This window comes from Phyllostomus hastatus, unplaced genomic scaffold, assembly GCF_019186645.2.
Source record: "Phyllostomus hastatus isolate PE091 unplaced genomic scaffold, TTU_PhHast_1.1 phas_scaffold_193, whole genome shotgun sequence".
NCBI classification, from domain to species: Eukaryota; Metazoa; Chordata; class Mammalia; order Chiroptera; family Phyllostomidae; genus Phyllostomus; species Phyllostomus hastatus.
This window is the reverse complement of record NW_025334015.1, coordinates 13,374,499-13,392,114: the sequence shown is the minus strand read 5'-3', so window position 1 is coordinate 13,392,114 and position 17,616 is coordinate 13,374,499. Positions and strand designations below refer to the sequence as shown.

Sequence of the window (17,616 nt, the reverse complement as noted above, 5' to 3'; positions counted from 1 at the left end):
TTGCAGAGAGGTGATTTACTGACAAAGCCTCTGCCCCCTTTCATCTCTCCCTCCGCCCCAGCCCATCACACAGCCTCTCCCTCTGTGACCCAAACGCCCCAGGAAGCCCACGGCAGAAAAGCTCTTGAGAATAGGAATAACTAACCGGAGTTTCGTCTGAACACCTTTTCTGGGGCAAGGGTAACAAGAATTATTCAAATGCAATCATAAAAATGAGGCCAGCCTGGCAGGAATAGGGTGGGGGCGGGGGACGGAGTGAAGATGGAAGTAAGGATTTCTTGCCAGTTTTAAGTTTTGTGATTTCGGGGGGTTCTCCTGTTGTCCTCGTCTCCGTCCGCTCAGCAGGGGGTGTCTCAGAGCTCTGTCCGGGCGGTGTGCTCGGAAGGGCTTGGCACAGGGGACGGGGCTGTTTTCCCGAGGTTGCGGGGTCCGCCGCGTTCCCACGTCCGAGGCCACCGTTCGGGCTGAAGCTTCCTGCCCGGCGCGGCTCTGCGCGCGCCCGCGACAGGAGCAGGCCCTGACCCGGAGTCTCAGAAAAGCCTCCAGCAGAGGGAGACACTCCGGCGGCTCCTCGGCCGGGAAAGCGGCGGGCCGGAGCGGGTGGGGTGGTGGGGGTGGGGAGAGGGGAGTGGGGAGAGGGGAGGTGGGGGGGCGGGGGCGGGTCCCTGAGCGCTGACGTCCTGAGCGGTGCTGGGAAGTATAGGCTGTGTTGTCACGCCGGTGTCAGTCTGATGAAGATTGGCATCAGGTAAGCTGTCATTCATTTCCATGTCAGAGCCGCTTCTGCAGGCGGCGCGGCTGCGGGCGGCTGCCTCGGAGCGCGCGTGTTTTATTCCGGTCCCCAAGCCGGAGTATTATTCATTGCGACAGGGCGAGGAGGAGAGCGAGCGAGGGAGGCAGCGGGAGGAGAGAGGGAGGCGGCAGGGAGGAGGGAGCAGGGAGCGGGGAGGGAGCGCGCAGAGAGAAGCTGGGGAAGCGCCGGCGGACGCGGAGCGGGGCGAGGCTGGGGAGGAGGCGGTCCGGCGCCCGGCTCCCGGCGCGCAGCCCCGCGGTGGCCGCTGCCTAGCCCTTTAGGACAGGGGCCGGGCGCGCATTGTCCGCGCGCGGGAGGCGGACCGCCGGCCCCGAGGCCCTGTCGCGGACGGGCGGGGAGCTGCGCCGGGGACCTAGAGCAGGGACAGGCGCGTTGGCCGGAGCCCGGCGCGGGCTGGTCGGGGCCGGGCGATCCTACGGCGAGGCCGGCTGCAGGTTCGCTTTCTCCCGGCTTCGGGCGCCCTTTGGGCGGGCGCCGCGGGCGCTGCCACCCTGAGGCTGCCTTTGAGCAGCTGGAAGCGGGAGCAGCCCCAGACTCGTGCCGGGCGACTGAAGTCCGAGCCACCGCCACGTCCGGCCTGGGCGAATGGGGTTCGCCGGCGGATCGGAGGGGACTTCGGAACACGAGTCAGGGAAGCTGGAGCCCCCGGGGCCAGTTTAGGGGCCCCAGCCCCCCAGGAGCGATGATTTGTAGGGTTGTGGGCTTTGGGCGGATTTTTGGGAGTCCTTGGTGAGGTGAGGGATGCCTGGGGCCCCCTGCGAGATTTGAGAGTGAGGAGCCCTCCTGGATCTAGTCCTCCTGGCACGAGTTCGTAAAAGAGGGGACGGAAAGCAAAGGTCAATGGGCAGGGTCTTGGGTCTGCCGCAAAGTTTGCGGCTCTTTCGGGTTAGGTGTGCGGGCTTTCCCCGCTGCAGAACCAGAGGAAGAAACGGGCGAAGCGGGCTTCCTTTCCGGGGTCTCAGAGGTGCCCGCGCGGCAGGGCGACCTGGGCTCGGGCCGGGAGTGCGGCAGGGCTGGGATGGTGGTGCATCGGCCCTGATCTAGGGCTCGGGGTCGGGCCCCGCTGGAGTTTGGGTGGTAGGGTCCGGGCTGATTTCAGAAGAGTGACTGAAGGGCCACCGAGTAGTTTCAGGGTGGAATCACAGCCCCGCCAGAGCAGGGGGCTGGGGGTGGGCGTTGGGGGCCTGGAGTTCATCTGAGGCTGGAGACGGAGGAACGGGTGGCTCTCTTTAGGATTTAGGCAAAGGACTACGGCTTTTTATCGGGGTTGAGGCTTTTGAAATTTGGGAATGGTCGTGCGCGCTGTTCCCCACGCTCCGTGGGTGGAAAAGCACCAAGGGAGGCGATGGAAGTAGTGGATCCGAGTCACGGCAGGCGAGTCCCGGATTTCTGCTGCTTCTCCCGGAAAGAGGCTTTGGGAGAGAGGACTCGAGGCGCACAGGACCTGGTCCTAGGAGGAAGATTCCAGGAAGCGGACAGATCGGAGGGGCGTTCTGGGTGGAGCGACAGGGCAGCCTCGCAGGGTCGAGGTGGATCCGAGGACCGTGGCGGCTCTTCAGGCCTCGGGAGTCGCTCGGTCGTCTGCGGGCGCAGCGCATCGGGCTGGGTTCGGTTGTCCGCAGGCGCCGCGGCCTGCGCCGGAGCTCCAGCAGCGAGGAGCCGCGTTGCGCCCGGGGAAGTCTGGACTGCGGCCGAGGGCCGGGAGGGGTCGAACTCGAGCACTCTGACTTTACTCGCTGGCTGTGGACCCTCAGGCACCGCGGCCGGGTCCCGAAGCCCACTCGAGGTGCCGCGGGAGCGACGTTTCGCCTGGGAGAGTGGGGATCTCAGGGTCTCCTACCCTCACCCCCTTGTCCCCGGATTTCTCCAGCGTGTTAACTTCTCAGATATCAAATGCTCTCCAACTGGTGGAAGCCTAAAGCTTCGCGCTGTGGACGGCTTTAGGTGACCCCCTCCTGCACACGGAGAAAATGATGGTGTTCAAACACAAAAGCAGAAATTCTGTGAAGTCTAACCCGTAGACTTCCCGTTTACTCTGCCATCCTGGCCTTCTCGAGGCCTCGGGACCTTGGGGGAAGGGAGGGTCTCCTGTTTCTGGACTCTCGATCTCCTACTCGAGCTGCACCCTCCACTCAGGCTCGGGCCTAGCTCCGGGCAGGGAGAGAAGTCCGGACCGCGGAGGGAGGCTGCCCCTCTGGCCAACTGGGGAAGCAGTGTGTTGGGGCGGGGAGTGGCGGGGGGGAGGGCGCTGGAAGGAGGTTTGAAATTTCCTCCTCACAATCTGGAGCTCAACCTCTCGCACCCGTCGCGCCCCTCGGGAGCTGCGAGACCGTGCTTCCGGGGCGCAGAAGACGCGCGACCCACGAGCCGCTGCAGCGGCCCGGGGCGCGGCGACTGCCCGCCGCGGAGCTCCACGCTGTTGTTCTGCAGGCTTGGAATTCTTGCACTCTCTCCCGCCGCGAGCCTGAGTGCAGGAGGGAGCCGTGACCCTGCGGAGACTCCCGTCCCCGCCTCCCCTTTGTGAGCTCCGAAAGCTTGAAAGCCGAGAGAAAGAGAAGCTGTTTAGAAAAAGGGGCAGGGGGTTACTGGAGAGAGATGGGCCGGCCACCGCTCACAGTAAAATGCCTCGTGCAAATTGCACTGAAGTGCACCGAACTCGCGGCCGGCTGTTTTATGGTCCTTACTGGGAGTTTACTGCTCTCTGCTTTTAAGTCTGTAGATTGCTTTAAGTTAATGAAAGTGCTGCTTTCAAAAGGGGCTTTTATTGTGGGGCCATGATGAGTCCAGTACCTCCCCTTTACTCTCCCAAAAGGGGCCTGTTCGTAAAGAGAGGCTCCTGGAGTCCCCACAGCGGCGAGCAGGGGCAGGACGCCCTTTGACAACGAGGGTTAATAAACACCAATGTCCAAGTGATGCAGCACGTCGAGTTTGTTCCTTTTCCGGTCCGGTGTCGTCTGCACATTCTTTTCTCGCATTCTGGACTTTCGCGGAGTCTGACTTGACGTGTTGCTTAGTGCCTCCCCCCACATCCCTCCTCAACATTGCTCTACACAGGTCTGACCCTATTCAATTAAACTCCAACTGGATTTCAGGATTTCGACTGGCTGCCAAATCAAACTGCAACTAAAATATTTACTTGGGCACCGGGGGAGGGGCTTTGCCTTGCTTTTAGTAAGATGGATGTGTTAAAATGTCAGGGAGAAAGTCTGGAAACCTTGAGGAGAAATGTGGAAAGCTATTTTTCAGCACTTTTCCCTTTTCCAATCTCTCTGGCACAGGAGGTGAGATGACAGCGTTTTCTGACTGGGCCCGAACACACAAACTGCAGCGGGCCCGGGCTGCGGCTTCGACCGCGTGTCATAACCATTTAGACTGCGGTTAGTTGTTCAAAGCTTCTCCAAGCTGGGTTTCATTAACTCTACACCAGTTGCCTGGAAGTTCAGTAGCAATAAATTGTATAAACACATTTGAAGTAAGTTAGTGATGAAATAAGGAGAATTACTGTCTTGTGAGTGGAGAATCTTGAATTCATGGAGTTCTGGCTTAACTGGAAACACACCTCTTCTCCCTCGGCCTTGATGTTTATGGGTACACCGGAGTGTGTGTTGAATTTCTTTCTGCCATGTCCATCTTCAAGCAGGGGCTGTAACTCATTAGGGACCAAGGCATGCCTAGAAAGCAAAAAGGCTGAGTTTTAAAGGGGCTTCTATTAGCCTGGTTTAGAAACCAACCCCACCCCATCAACTCGCCTTCCTTACTCTGGGTGAATGCCACGCGCCCCTGAACAGTGCGGAGCAGACCAAATTAGATTTTTAAATGTTAGTGGCTTAATAATACTGTGTTGTTAGCAATTGAATTTGTTTTTATTAAAGAAACAACCTATAAAATTTATAGGCTTCCCGCATGTTGCAAGATTTCCATGCTATTTATTTAGCACCCTCCCCCCCCCCACCAATTCTATCTCCAGTTTCAGACTTTTGTTCCCCATTTATTTAATTTGGAGCACATTTTCTAAATTAGTTTGGGGAAGGTGAGAAATGCTGTTCTAAGTTTTCCTTTTCCTATGCTGGGTGGCACCAGGCCTGCGATGCTGAGATATATATAAACGTGTGATGCAATTGCTAGAGGTGATGGCATGGGAACCAGGGCGTCTGCTCAAACGCAGATCGGAGTGTGGAGAGGATGCAAGCAAATTATGGTGAGCCACCACTAGCCTTGAGCCCCGCCACCGTGCCACACTTTGTACGAAACACTTCACGTGACACTCGTGACTTATTGAAGACTGAATTCTATTGAGAAGCAGAATTTAGAGGGAGGAGCCACACAGGCTGGGTTCTGGCCAGGCTGCTTGGCCAGCTCGTTGCAGTGGGGATCAGCTAATTTAATTAAATCGAATACCTGGTGGGAACGGAGGAAGGAGCTAATCAAGGCTGGCAGGTCATCGTGCTGAGCTAGTGTTCAGGCTGAAATTTGGGGGCCGGGCAGCTTTACACCCCGTTACTGCCTGACTACAGTGCTCCAGCCAGTCGTTTGGATTCTGGGTCTCGGTTTCTCCATCTGCAAAGTGAGTGCCTGGCAGGAATCGCTCCTGGGGCTCCGAGGAGTGACCCCTGCACGAATCTGCTGGGTGGACTCTAAGCAACAAAGGGCTCGGGAGAGGGAAGGCTTCTGAGCAGCACTGCAGTCTTCAGTGTGTTTTCTGGCCCCGTCTGGTCCCGCAGCCTTCCCTCGTGATTCTCAGGAATCCTGAGACTTGGGCGAAAGGGTTGACTCCTGCCTTTCTTTACATCCTAGAATTTGAAAACCCTGCTGTGATTCCAAAAACCACCTGCACTTTATCAGGAGGGACAGTTAAGTTGCCGCACTGGGGGAACCGGCATGCTCTCTGCCAGTGGTGCTACCTGGAATGGCTTTCATGCATCAGATGAACACAGAGTCTGACCTGTCAGAAATCCAGCCCCTTCTCTGTGCCATGGGGAAGAAGAGGCCTGAGCACCAACTGGTGTGTGACATCCGGGAGGGTGTGCTGGGGGATGGGCCCCGGGCCAGAGCTAGCCGCTGCTTGACCCTCCCTCAGCAGCCTCCATGCTGGCAGGTCCCAGTAGATTCTGGGCCAGAGAAGCCCGAGAAGTTACTCCTGGCACTTACATGAAAATGTATGCACTCGGACACTCCTTCCATTGCCGCCCCTGATGTTTCAGAGCCGGCCTTGGTTCCGGAGACGTGGCTCCAGGGGAAGGCTTGCCTTTAATTCTCCCTCGTCTATGGGGACTTCTTGGGGTAATTTTTTCCTCTCCATAGCCTCCTCCTGCAGTCTCAGGCGGCATCTTCGTCTCTATTCCTACTGGGAGGAAGAGCCCGCCTGAAGGTGGAAGGAGCAACTGGCTTGCTGAGACAATGTGTGAGAGTGGGAAGGCCCAGGCCTTCTACCAGATCCCCGGGGAGCGAGGGAGCACGGAGCCCTGGACGACTGAGGAGGACTCGCTGCAGACGCGTTGTCTTCAGGGGACCTGCTGTTTGGCTTGGAAGCCTCGCCGCAGGCCCTGCCTGCCTGGGTTTCTAATTACACGAAGGACGTTTCTGCTAAGACCTATCTCACTAAAAACACATCCCTGCGTGTAATAAGAAACCCTAAACCAGGCAGGATATTTTAAAACTGAAGCAATGAAGATTAGATTAAGTCTCCACCAAACAGCTTCGTTCTCGTATTATTTTTGGCTGGAATGTGGAGAAAAGCAGCTGGCCCTGGGGCCCCGGAGCAGACTGTGAGGGTTCCGATGGAGCTGGGGTGGGTGGCGTAATTGTTAGTTTCTCTGCTTAATAGGAATGTGGCCAATTCCAGTACAGCTCAGACAAGGCAGCGGGGGTCTGAGGGAGCCCCAGGGATGGGGAGGAGCCAAAGAGTGGCCCAGAATCAGCAGGTCCCAGAGCCCTGAGGACATCTAAACTCCCCACCTCGTTAGGGTCTAGTCTCTCGAGCTCAGCTTACGCGGGAGTGGGACTCCAGTCCCATCTTAGGCCTAGTGAATCCATCCACCCTTCACCAGGCCTTTGGAGGAACTTGCATACATGGGGGACCTTTCTAGGTGGCAAAGGAACAAAGAGTTGTCTGAGGTTCCTGGAAACAGGGCCCAGGAACCTGGAATCACAAGCCTTGTCCTGGCCTGCTGACGAGGGGCAGCACGGTGTACCCTCACTCAGCAAGTGTTCAGTGTGTCAGCGGTGTGCCGGGCGCAGTCCTGCGCATCGAGGATCCAGCAGCAGCAGCAGCAGCAGCAGCAGCAGCAGCAGCAAATGGAAGCCCCCCTCCATGTAACCACGAGTCGCTGGCCTGCTGGCAGACAGAGTGGGGTCCAGGCTTAGTGAGCATCAGACAAACTGCCTCGAGAGCCTGCCTCTGCTAGTTGGTAATCAGACGAATTTAGACAGGTTGTTCAACATCTCTGATTCAGTTTCCCCCTTGGAAAGTGGGAAATGAAAGTATAAAGCTCGCGGGACTGTGGAGCGAGCGTTTGTAAAGCTCCCAGCATAGTGCCTGGCACACAAGAGAGGTTCGGCCATGGGTCTCCCCCTCCCTGTCCTTTTGGACTGAAGAGCCAGTGGCTGGCCTACCCAGCTTACCACTCCCCTTCCTTTTTGCTTCCCTAGGACGTGGCCTGGCCCTTTTGCAGGTCATTGGCACCATCAGCAAGTGGTGGACAAACAGCTGGTCACGTTGTGGCCTGGTGCCGCCTATGGTGTGCACACCCGGCAGGGCTGTGGCAGAAATAGACCTGTCCTCAGGGGGTGGGGGAACACACAGACACATCGGAGGTGACACATCGGAGGTGCCTGAAAAAAGGCACATGGATTGTCGTAAACCAGAAGAGGCATGGGTGGGATTGGGTGCCGCAGAGGGACAGGGAGTGCGGGGGCAGGGAGACTTTTAGGGGAGATGAGCTTCAGCAGTGCTCCTGGGAGTGCTGGGGGCCAAGCAGAACCAGGGTGAAGAGTTCAGCCCTCTCTGAGCATGCCTGGGGGCCACCTGGGCCACCCCTGCCTCGGGGAAACCACTGGGGCCCCCTGTGAGGCCTGGCCTCTGCCCTGCATGGAGGAATTCCCGGGTGGGTTTTCATGTAGCCTTCTCCAGGGTTAGGGCTTAGGCCAATGGCAGCGCATGAGGCACTCTAACTCCTTTCCTGATACCAGCCCACCGCTCTCGCTCTCGACTCTCCCCGCTTTTCCTGAGCCAAGAGAGTGGGCTCGGACATCAGAGGTCCAAACCCGGCCGGCTCAGGGCCCGGAGCTCACTGATGTCAGAGAGGTGGGGATGGTGGAGAGTACCCGGCTTGGGACTGCATGTCAGACCCTGGCTGTGTGCGACCTTCCACAAGGGATGTGCCTTCCCTGGGCGTCAGTTTCCTCGCCGACCCAATGAGGAGCTTGAAGTTGCTCTCAGAAGCCCCCTTTCTCCTCCTAATTGTATTGTGGTATGTCCGAGGGGTCATTGACCCCCACCCCCAGCAGCACCCCCAGGCGGGCGTCCTGACTGCACACAGCTGCAGAGGCATGCTGGCCAGGGTGAGGTGCCCTGGGCTCGTGTGGTGGGCCCCAGGGCGGTAGAGTGGGTTGGCTTTGACTGGAGTTCCTGGGGCGAAAGGGCGTGTCCTGGCAGCAGGGGTTGGCTCCACCAGGGCGGCATTTGTAGTCTGAAAACTCACCGGCCTCTTCCTGAAAAGCGACGTTGGCTTCTTTTGTGGACAGTGTGGTGCTGGGAGAAGGAACACAGGCTTTCATGTCGGAGTCTCCATTCTGCCCCTGGTTCTGCTACTACTCAGCTGTGTGTCCTTGGGCACATCATCTAACGTCTCTGAGTCTCAGTTTTCTAAGCTATATAGCCAGAATAATAATAATAATAATAATAATAACAATAATAATACAGAGCACATGGGAGTATTGAAGAAATGACCTAAAAGTGCTTGGCACGTGGCAAGCTCATGGTGGATATGACTTTTCTTTCCTAATAAAAAACACATTCTCAGGGGCCCGCTCCTCTGGTCTCTGGTCAGCTCTGGAGCAGGTGAAGGGGTGTGGTTCCAGCATTTTACAGATGAGAGGAGCTGAGGCTCTGAGAGCGGCGCCCGTGTGGGGGCCAGGAAGGGGGCGCCGTGTGTCCGCCCTTTTGAGGGGGAAGCCCTGTAATTAAGGAGGCCCAGGTCCACCTGGGACAGCCATGGCTTTTTCTCTGGCCTTTGGGGGACAGAGCCAGTGCCGTGCTGAGCTCGGAGGGCTGCTCTGCCCCGAGGTCCACCCAGGTCTCTCCTGAGAGTCTCCTTAAAGGAGCCAAAGCACATCTCCCCCATCACCCACACCTTTGTCTGGCAAACTCTGGGCAAAGTTTCCGGGTGTTAAGGAAACCTAAACCTAGAAGATCTACTTTTTCACTCCCACAAAGCCTCCAGTGGCCAGTGCAAAGACGGAGAGGTGGCGGTGGATGTAGGGGCAGGGAGGTGTAGCGATGGCAGTGGCTGTTGGTGACAGAGCGGCCCTGCGGCCTTCCTGCCTCCGTCTGCCAGCTGAGCTGTAAGGGGCCTGGGGGGAGGAGAGAGTCCCCAGGGCTTGACACCCATGGCCAACCCACTCACAGTCCTGACAGACACCGAGGGACATTCAGCCCATTCGTAGGGGCCTGCTGACTCTGAGGAGGTGTGGGGTGGGCACCGTCTCACTGATTCCAGGGTGGCACGGTGGGGGCAGCGAGCCCCACCCCCAGAGGTTCTGCTAACTGGCCTCCCTCATTTGGCTTGCTGCCACTGGGCACTGCTCTATCCCAACGCCCCTGCTAAGCCATGGGGGTGCAGGACTGCGCCTCTCCTTGAGGAGGCCATATTCCCTATAGATCGTGGGTTCTACTTCCAGGTCAGAGGCAAGAGAGGTCCAGAGACTCAGGTTTTGTGCCCAGGGCCCGCGGTGCCCGAGGTGCTTGCTTTCCTGTCACCAGCATGGCCTGAGCCCGCGGTGCAATGCATGACCATTCGTGGGCTGTGTGGGGTCAGGGCCTCTTTCCTTCAGAGCCACACTGTCTCATTTGGAGCCTGAACAGATCATGCCACCAGGAAAAGCTGTGTGACTCTGACACTCTCGTAACTTCCTTGGATTGCAGCATTGTCATTTTATGTTACCAGGAAGTTAGACCAGGTTACCCCAAGGCCCCTCCCTGGGTCTACAGTCTGTGACTACGCGCTGCAGTGCGTGGCCCAGACCACTGAGCACCACAGATCTGGAGACCAAGGGACGACTAGCCCAGCGGTGCTAAGGCCTGTCTCACTCTGCTTAGGTGTGCGGCCCTACACCCAAGGGAAGGTGTGGCTGCAGTGGCCACGGGCCTCGCTTAATCGACTGCAGGGGGTGGGAGAGCTCTTGGTTGGAGGGACCCTTCTGAGTCCCCTGGGCCTCAGGAGGACCACGGGGACAGCAGTGGGGCAGGAGAGCCCGGTGGTGGGCGTTCAGTGCTGCTGCTCTCACGTGGCCCACGTGGAAGTGCTGGTCTTGCTCTGCTGCCCTGTGGGAGCCCCTCTTCTGGCCCTGCCCCCAGGACACCTCTCTGAAAGGGCTGGACTCCCGGGGACAGCCGTCCCCTAGGCTACTCCTCACTGTGATGTGACCCGGAAGAGAGCCCAGGAGCGTTGTGGCCTCCCCCAACCTGCCCTGGAGGCCATGCTCAGGGACAGCGGCTTGCTCCTTGCTCCAGCACAGCTCTCCTCGGGAGGGCACCCCCATCCAGCAGAGCCTCTTAGCAGCAACGAGGTGAGACTGCTGTCTCCTGCTGACTTGCAGATGGTCAGGAAAGCCCCTTCCCAAGCCGGACCTCTGCTCCCCTGGAGGACTTGTCAGTCGTCTCCTTGGACTTGCAAGGGAGGCAGTGGAAGGAGAACTCTGTGCTCTGGGGAGTGCCATTAGCTGGGGCAGGGCAGGGCAGAGGAGAGGCTCCCCGCTCCTGCACAGGCCCTGGGCTGGGGCCCTGCCTGACCACGCGGACCTGCACTTTCTCTGGGAGGGGCAGCCACCACAGCTCACCCACAGACTGAGGGAGAAGGATTTTGCTGAGCTCTGTGGTTTTTGGGTAGCAGAATAAGATCACGCATTGCAGGCTCCTTTGCTGTGGGCTGGGCCCTGTGTGTGGAGGGGCTCTTGCCTCTGTTTTATCCAGTGAGGCTCAGAGAGGTGAGAGAGCTGCCCATGGTCAACCCGGCTGGCCCTGTGTGGTCCTGGGCCCAGTGGTCTTTCCAGCCCAGCTTGCTGCTTGCTCACAGGAGGTGTCTGTTTGGGGGCAGGTTTCCGGATTCCTTGTTGCTTGCCTTCTCCATCCCGCTGCCGCCCCTGACCCGGTACTCCACCACACACAGGGCCCCGTGTAAGGTCCAGGGCCCTGGGCTGTGCAGGGCGCCGGTGGTGTGACCCGGGTTCCTGGGGCTGGCCAGCGCAGGACAAGCCGAAGGCTGGGGCGTGAGTCTTGACTCAGCCGGACGCTGGCTGGATGGCCTGGGAAGCTGGCCCCGCTTTCCTCATCAGTGAACGGTGGTCGTGATGCTGTCCGGGCTGTGGAGAGTTAGTGGGTGCGAATGTGTCATGAACGCTACACACACGCAAATGAAAGCACCTACACGGGGTCTGGCCTGTACTACTGGGGAGAAAATCGGTCAACACCAACGCTGTGACTCTGCTTAGATTAAAGCAGAGCACGTGCTCGCAGTGCTGACAGCTCCTTTACGGGCGAGAGCCTGACGGGCCACCACTGCCTCGAGGCCGGGTGTGCGCCATACCCCCGGCGGGTTTTCCAGATCCTGGCAGAGAGCCCACAAACCTGACCTGTGTGCCTACTATGTGCCAATGGTTGTCCTCGATAATGTTTCCCACCTCATGCAGTGCAGGGGCCACCAGAGCCTGGGGTGCGGGGGTGGCCCCTGCCGTGTCCCATCAGCCTGACCATGCCTTGGGTTCTTCCCTGCTGGTAACGTGTGTTCAGTCAATGTCTCCTGAGCGCCTTCTGTGTGTTGGCCGTGGTGGAAGTGCTGGGCACACGGTTGTGAGCTCTCCAGCTGGGCTCCAGTAGAGTTCACGGTCTGCAGGGGAGGCGGGAGCTCAAGCTCTGTAGGTAATTTGTGAAACCAGGACAAGAACCATGGAGGAGCCCAGGAGGTCATGAGAACATAGCTGGGGAATGCAACCCCCTCTGGTGGTCTCGGAGGGCCCCCTGGAGTTCTGGTCCTCAAGTGAGGCCCCTCCCAGGGGAGAGCTGGCCACCCCTGCCATCCCCGGGGCTTCCATCCCAGACAAGGACAGAGCAGGCAAGAAGAGGACAGTGGGCCACAGGAAATCCCGCCAGGGGTTTTTTGCTCTCACCTGTGTTTCCTGTCCAGGCTGCTTGTCAGAGCACAGCCGACGCTGTTCCCACACCCCCTGCTCCCCCAGCCCACCGCTGTCCTCCTTTGAGGGTGTGGCTTTCCAGAGGAGCCTTTAGAAAAGGCAGGCACCCTTCTCCACTCTTCCTGCAGCCCCAGCCAGGGCCCCAGTCACGTCTGGGGGTGCTTGGAGACAGTCACGTTCACATCTTCCCCGAGTCTGGGTTCTGGGTTGCTCTCATGTGCAGCAGCTGGGAGCTGGGAGGGAAAGGCTCACCCCTCTTTCCCAGTGCCGGCTGGAGGATGGGGTTTATCGGTGACCAGTCCTGTCCTCCAGATGGGACGGAATCAACTTCTCAACGTGGCTTCCTCGGTGCGGTGGCCACAGCCATGCCATCCCTTCAGAGGCTCTGGGGACAGTTTGTGAATAGTTTGCAGCCTGGTACTTGGGAGGAGGCGGTGAGGAGAGGCACGAGGGAGGTGGCCAGAGAGTTTAATGGACTTCAGTCGCTGGGTGTGAATCCAAAGTTACACGGATATGGAAAGAAAGGTGCTCTCGAGGGCAGGGCCGCAGGGGCAGAAAGGGTCCTGGGCTGAGGTGCAGGTCCCCAGGCTGGCCGAGGGTGTCTGCCCAGGGCCCGACCGGCAGGGCTGGATGTGTGATTTCTCAACCGCTTTGACCCTCGTTTAGTCCCTTCCCTTCTGTGAAGCGGGGGCAACAATGGCTCTGTGCAGGGATTAAACGAGACAGCCAGCAAACGGCCTGGTCCAGCTCCTGGCCTCTGGAGGTACTCAGTGTATGTGAGTCCCCTTCCTGTCGCTTCCTCCTCTGTCCCCACAGTGCTGGACAGAGACCAAGTGCCCCTTCAGGATGCAGGAGGGGCCAGGCTGCAGGAAGACCCTGAGCCTCTCTGGGGAGCACAGCTGGAATGGCTGTCTGAGGGCACTGCAGGCTGGGGGGCGTCAACGCCAGAGCCAGGCGGGGTTCCTGGGCAGCAGGGAGGTGGGGCTGTGGGTCCCTGGAAGGACCAGGGCAGCATGGGCGGCCTCCACGAGGGTTGTGGAGCAGAGATTCTCTGAAACGGCGAGTTGGGAAGGGGAGAGGGAAAGAGGAACGGATGAAGGGAAGGAGGGGGAGGAAGTGAGCATCTATGGAGTGTCTACGGTGTGGTTGACATCTAGTTAGGTGCTGCAGTGCCCATTATTGTTTTCGTACAATTAGAAGCATAGAGTCTTAAAGTCACGGAATCGCAGAAGTGGACAGAACATGGGGCATCTACTCCAACCTCTGCATTTCATATATAAGAAAACTGAAGCTCAGAGAGGGTCAGAAACTTGCTTAAGGTCACACAGGAGATCAAGGGCAGAGCTGGATTAGAAACTGCCCGAGCGAGGGCAGTTGGGGCAGAGCAGAAAGAGCATAGACCGTGGCATCAGAAAGACTAAGTGCGACTGCAGATGCATTTATGTTTTATTTGTTTTTAGAGAGAGGGGAAGGGAGGGAGGAAGAGAGGAAGAGAGACATTGACGTGAGAGCGAAGCATCGATTGGCTGCCTCTCATGCGCCCCAACCAGGGGCCAAACCCACAACCCAGGCTGTGCCCTGATGGGGAATCAAACCGGTGACGCTTTGCTTTGTGGGACGACATCCAGCCAACGGAGCCACACTGGTCAGGGCTACAGACACGTGTATAGAAACCTCCTTTCTGAGCTTTAGCTCTCTTGGCTGTAAGATGGGATAGTAATTCTCAGTTCGTGGCGGCCATGACAATGAAATGGGATAATTTGTGTAAAGCGCCTGCCTGGGCTCAGGGGCTGTGTGGGCTCTGGTCCTTTCCCCTCCCAGCCCTGCCCCCTCCCTGCCTGGCTCACGGCTCTCGCCACACCCGCAGAGCCCACCCAAGAGCCCCGAGCTGGCCCCACCTTGTGCCCCAGAAGGCCTGGGACGTGCACTCATCCTTTCATTCAACCGTGTCCTTCAGGTTTTTAGGTGCCCGAGGGTGTGCCGGGCGCTGTCCTGTTCCTGGGGTAGAAAGGTGAGCGAAACCAGACAAGGCCTCCGTCCTGACAGGGTCTGCAGTCAGGTGGAGTAGAGAGGCACTGATTTTTAACAACCGTACAAATACATATGAGCATGCAAGTGTCATCAGAATGTTGACGGGAGGAGCACGAACCCAGGAGAACGCTTAACAGGAAGCTTTTATTTCGAGAGAGCGGGGAAGTCTCTCTGAGAAAGTGGTGTCTGATCTGGGACCTGGGGGGAGAGTAGACGGAAGTGAGGAAGGACAGGAGGGAAGGGTGTTCCAGCAGGGGGAACGGCAGGTGTGAGGGCCTGGGGAGAGAAGCAGGGGTTGACAGGTGGCAAGGGGGCTGGGCAGAGTGACAGGGCCAGGGCTGATCCCAGCGGGACAGCCTGGGTCTGACTCTGGAGGGCCGGACCTCCCGGAGCGGTGGGAGAGCCTGCCTGAGGTTCCAAAGTGCGGACCAGGCCCGCGCTGGGCTATAGACCTGGAAGGGCGATCGGGTATCTCCAAGCTGTCATTTCCTGCTTCCCAACAAGCCGTGGTAACAGTCGTGAACCAGGTCGCAGGCCATGGGGCGGAGAGAGGGGAGGACAGACGGACACACGGAGAAGGAGCTTTGCCTTCATCCTGGAAGTGAGCAGTGTCAAAGCTGTTTGTGTGAAAGCCTTCATGACTTGAATGTATAACTGAACACAAGCCAAAGTCATTACCATGGCTGCGTCTCTGCCTCCTAGTTCCACTCCCGTGGCTACCTTCCCCGCTCACTCACGCCAGACTTCCCTGTGGTGTCTGGAACAGGGTGGTCTGCTGCCGCCTCTGGGTGGAGCACTTCCTCCAAGTGTCCGCCTGGGGGGCTCTTGGTTGCTCTAGAGATCAACCCATGCTCCCCGCCCCAGTAAGGCCTTCTCTGAGGGCCGCATCTAAAATGAAACCCCCTTTCTCCCAGCCCTGGCTCTCCCTGGTCCCCTTTATTTCCCTCCAATAATTAACCAATTTTGTCTTTTTTTTTTTTTCCAGAACTATAACCCAGAACAGTGCTTGCATGTCGAAAAAGCCTGGGGTATGTTTGTGGGGAGCAAGTTGCTTGTGAAATTATTTGTTAGGTTCATTTTCTCTTTTTCTCTTTCTCTGAAACTGACTCAGTGTGAGTCAGGATTGGAAGGAACTAAGTAATTGGTCTTTGACTAACTGGTCATTTAACATCTGAGTAACCAGGGGCCCAGAGAGGTCAAGGGGTTTGGGGAAGATCACAGAGCACAGGGTCGGAACGAGAACGGAGGCCCCTGGGACTCGCAAGAGAACTCTCTCTGCGCAGATCTGGGTTCTCTGCAGGACACAGCCCCTGGGGGCTTTGCTTTGTGCCTCCCAGCTGGGGGTTGGGGGATGGCCTGAGGGCTCTGGCTTCCTTGAATTCTGTCCCTGGGGGCCCATGGCCTGAGCAGCTGTAATTTCATTCCTAGATCTCTGCTGCTGCTGCTGCTGCTGCTGCTGAGCTCCTGGGAGACATTTTCGGGTGACCTGAGGGGTGTTGGAAAGGGTGGCTGGTGGTCTCTGGCAGGCAGACGTGCATCTCTCCCGTCCCTCGGCGGTGAGATGAGGAGCTGCCGGTGTCTGCAAAGGCTCCACCACAGGAAAGGCGTGTGCAGCTCCTACTCAGTGCGTCTGCCTACCGTGGGGACTGACACAGAGAAGCATCCATTTCGGGTCCCGCATGCCAGGAAATTTGAGTCTAGCTAGGCAGGTACTTCGCTAATATCAATATCAAAATAATAGTAATAGCAAACACGTACTGAGTGCTTACTGTGTACCAGGCACTTTCTAAACACTTTCATGCCTATTAACTCATTTGAGTCTCAGGACCACTCTTTCGGGTGGATGGATGCCCTGCCTCTTTCCTGTTTATTTGTATAACCTGTGGCATGGAGACGGGGAGCCACCCTTTCAAAGCTAGTGTGTGAGGGAGCCAGGATTTGAGCTCAGGGGATCTGTCACCTGGGTTCACCCTCTTATTCGTTAAGTTAAATAATAAAGAGCCCAAGGCGAGAATGGAGGATGCATCATGGGAGGGCAGTGTGAGGTCAGGGGAGACGGTTCCACTGCAGGCTGGAGTAGTCAGGGATGGCTTCCTGGAGGAGGTACTGCCTAAATCAGAAGAGGAGTGTTTGGATGGCCAGATGGAAGGGACAGTGGTTCGGAGTGGTAGGGACAAGTGCCCTCCTGCCTTGATGCGTATGCTCGGAAGTGACAGACAGGAGGGGGTTCCTCTCCCAGCTTCCCAGAGCGGGCTGGGGGAGCAACCCCACCCCACAGAAGCAGGTTCCCATGGGCTCGTGTCATGGGGCCTCTGCCTAGATTCTCTCCTAGGTGAGACACTTAGGATTCAACTTCTTTAACATTTGGGGAACTTCTACGAAGATCCTCTGAACGCCTCCAAGTCTGTAGCTGTTCCGTCGGTAAACAGGCTGATAATCTCCCTCTGCGGGAATGTAGTGAGCACCTGATGGGCGGTGTCTTACTTCACTCCTGTCACCCTTTGCGCCCAGCTCAGCCTAGAGTGGCCACTCTTGGCCTGGGCCTGGAGCGGGGACACCGAGAGAAGATTTCTTTGTGGGACCTGGCCCTGTGGCACTGTGCTGGGGGAGAGGACTAAAGCTGCTCTTCCATTCAGAGTAGGAGTCACTGATAGTGCCCCTCGATTATGTCTGCACTCTGAAAATACATTTTTTTTTTTCTGGAGAACCACAAAGCTCAAGGAAGCCTCAGTCACAGGGTGGTCGATCCTCTGGGTTTGCCCAGGACTGTGCTGGTTTGGGTGCTGAAAGTCCCATGTCTGGGGAGCCCCCCGGTCCAAGGCAACTTGGGCCAGCTGGTCACCCTATGAGTCAGTCAGGAGGGAGAGGACGTCGTGGGACCGGGGCTCCCGCACCTGCTAGTGGCCATCCCCTTGTTCCCTCCATTTGGCTTCTGAATCTCCCAACAGTAGGAGTCCATGGAAGGCTTAGTTGAAAGATAAAAGTCTTTGGCTTCAGGCAGACCAGAGTTCAAGTCCCACATCTGCCATGCACTGTCAGCTTGGCCTTGGCCAAGCATCTTAACCTGCGTCTCTGTGTCCTCAATTGTAAAAATGGGGACTCTGAGAACCCCACCACGGGGCTGTGTCGACACTCCCAGGGCCTGAGGCACACAGAGCTCCCAGCCCACGGTAGGTGTTACACATGGCAGGCTAAGCCCTCTGAGCCACCACTTTTATTCCCAGTGTTGGGCTGGGATGGAAGAAGTAGCTGCTTCCTTCTCCCAGAGAGGCCAGGCTGGGAAAGGTTTTCTCCAGCTTCTCCACGCTAGCTGAGCATGGGCTGCGAGTGGCCGAGTCCTGGCCTGGCAGCAGCTCCGGAGAGGG

The 17,616-nt window shown here is 57.9% G+C and overlaps 1 protein-coding gene across 1 annotated transcript in view; it reads left to right on the top strand.

Moving 5' to 3' along the window:
- Nucleotides 1–650: 650 nt before the first annotated feature.
- Nucleotides 651–17,616, top strand: part of PKNOX2 (PBX/knotted 1 homeobox 2) — a 242,198-nt gene continuing 225,232 nt past the window's right edge. Inside the window, exon 1 of the mRNA XM_045860322.1 lies at nucleotides 651–748. The gene's annotated coding sequence lies outside the window, so the exon portion shown is untranslated. The remainder of the gene's footprint in view (nucleotides 749–17,616) is intronic.